The sequence below is a fragment of the Plectropomus leopardus genome, unplaced genomic scaffold (assembly GCF_008729295.1).
Source record: "Plectropomus leopardus isolate mb unplaced genomic scaffold, YSFRI_Pleo_2.0 unplaced_scaffold26172, whole genome shotgun sequence".
Lineage (NCBI taxonomy): Eukaryota > Metazoa > Chordata > Actinopteri > Perciformes > Serranidae > Plectropomus > Plectropomus leopardus.
The window spans coordinates 1-2,425 of record NW_024628460.1 but is presented as its reverse complement, the minus strand read 5'-3'; the positions used below and the strand labels follow the sequence as shown (position 1 = coordinate 2,425).

Sequence of the window (2,425 nt, the reverse complement as noted above, 5' to 3'; positions counted from 1 at the left end):
TGTGTGTGTGTGTGTGTGTGTGTGTGTGTGTGTGTGTGTGAATTGTAGATTTACACTTAATTTTTTAACTGTTTCCAAATGTATCAAAAATAAAAAGAAAATACTCTGTTATTATTTAAAGTATTGTTTGATGTTTGATTTGATTTATTTCAAACACGTAGAAAAGGAAATAGAGAAACAATTATACAAAAGCAGACAGACAAAAAAAAGTAATATTTACAGACAATGAAAAACATAAAGCAAAAGAAATGGTCAAACACACAATGACTTGGTTTACTTATTCAAAAAGGTGTGAGAAGAGATCAGAAGTTATTTAATCCCACCCCTTCTCCATATATCACTGATTTTAATGAAGTTGTTCATGAGAGCTAATAGACAAATAACAAGACAAATAATCAAACATCTACTCAAAAAATGATTGCAACTTTATGTAATAACTTAAAGTGACACCCCAGATAACACCCCTTTAAAACATATTTTTCTTTATTACACTTACGGTTTTGAGCAGTCAAGATTTGTAACACAAACTGTTTTCTTAAATGGACCTTGCTTTACACACAGGGTCATCGTCATGTAGAAACAGGAAAGGGTCTTCTCTAAACTGCTGCCATAAAATTCAAAGTTAATGATTCATGATGACATATAATGAATCTTAAATATCACTGTGTGTTGTAACATTAAGAATCTAAATTAAAATGAGTTGGAATAGTTGGAAAAAGCGTGTGTCCTTATACTTTTGGCCATATCATGCATACTCAGACTGTATCTCCACCATGTTCAGCCTTCATCACTGAGCATTATAAATCAGTGTTTGTCAAACGTGTTTTTTCCAGAGTCTGACGAGGAGAATCTGTCAAAAAGTGAGAGTGAATCTGACGTCAGCGACGAGTCGGGCAGTGAAGGATATTCAGATGTGGAAAACGATTGTCAGGTTTGTTTCCGCAACATGTTGGAGTCTTTTCGTTTCTCTAAATACACATAAAGCTGTGAGAAGTGATCCGTTAACCTCAGGGATGTCCCTGTCATGTTGTTTTGGGTTTTTTTTCATGTGATACTGAGTATCTGCTGATACCGAGCCCCAATCCAATACTTGTATTTACCTGGATAACACAGCTGCACAATTCACACGTCAAGTACTTTAAAGTTAATAAAACCAATCCAGTGTTTGTGCTTAAGAGTTCAGCAGCTCTGCAACACAATACAACAAAAAATGTCTGCATCCAAACATTGTCCAAATGGTTTTTTTTATTTTATTTTTCTGAAATAACAAAGTAAACAAATTAAAAATATTTTTTCTATGGCTCTTATCACAATCCCACTTAGAGCAGTGTTTCTTTTTTCAACAAAATAACAAAGTAAACAAACTAAAATGTGTCTTCAGAAATTACTCTCAAATCCATTTAGTGTAGCATTTTGATAAAAGTACAGAACATTATAAATGAGTAATATAATCCCATCCCCAGTTAACCGCTTTAAACCCACATATTTAAATGCTGGTGAGAGTTTACTGCCATAACTATACACAACATAACTCGATTCACCTCTCAGCGATGACAAATCTTCTATACTTTAATTTTCAGTTTTATGGGAAAGAGCCCTGCAGGTATTACAACAGCAGCAGCGGCTGTAAGGACGGTGACAGGTGCTCTTATTTGCACTTCTGCAAGTACGCCCTGACCGGACGCTGTCGCAACGGGTCGAAGTGTAAACTCAAACACCCCGAAGGTGGAGGAGAGTCCTCTGGTGCAAGAAACAGAGCCTCGGACCAATCAGCATCCAGCAGTGAGGAGGAGAGAAAAGGTTGCCACAACCTCATTTCATACTTTTTATACTGTGTGCTTAAAGGGATAGTTCAGATATTTTGAAGTGGGGTAAAAGTTGATGTTTTTGTCTTTTATTAAACCAGAGCCAAAGCTCACTGATGGCCGGTTCTACCAGTGGCAGCTGAAGGATGGAAACGGCTGGCTGGATGTTGCTAATGATCACATCCTGGAGGCTCAGTACTCGCTGCCACACACCAAGAGTATTAAAATCTACAACACACCATACGGGTAAGAGCTAAACACGGTGCTTAACCCTTTGAAACCTGGAACAGCATCACTTTTTTTACCTTTCACAAGTATATAAACATTTGAAGACTGAGGAAATCTTTGCAGAATTGTTCAAAACATGAAAAAAGGCAATAAGCAAGCTGGTGAGAAATGAACCACTGGTCAGCCTTCTTAATGTTTTTGCCTATTTCATAATAGATGGTGGGGTTTTTTTTCATTTAAGTAATGATTGACATTTCTTTGTTGGTTTTGTCTTTTTTGTAGTCTAAACTGTTTTTGACAATGTGAGGAGCACTGTGCTGTTAATTTAAAAATCAATAAAAATGTACTTAAAAAAAAGAGAAATGTTCCACTAATTACAAGAAATTAGTGGA

At 36.0% G+C, this 2,425-nt stretch overlaps 1 long non-coding RNA gene across 1 annotated transcript; it reads left to right on the top strand.

Annotated features, from left to right (window-relative positions):
• The first annotated feature begins 834 nt into the window (after positions 1 to 834).
• Positions 835 to 2,068, top strand: LOC121966873. The gene is made up of 3 exons (XR_006107628.1): positions 835 to 931; positions 1,581 to 1,800; positions 1,907 to 2,068. It is a non-coding gene; the product is annotated as an uncharacterized LOC121966873 (long non-coding RNA).
• The last annotated feature ends 357 nt before the right edge of the window (positions 2,069 to 2,425 follow it).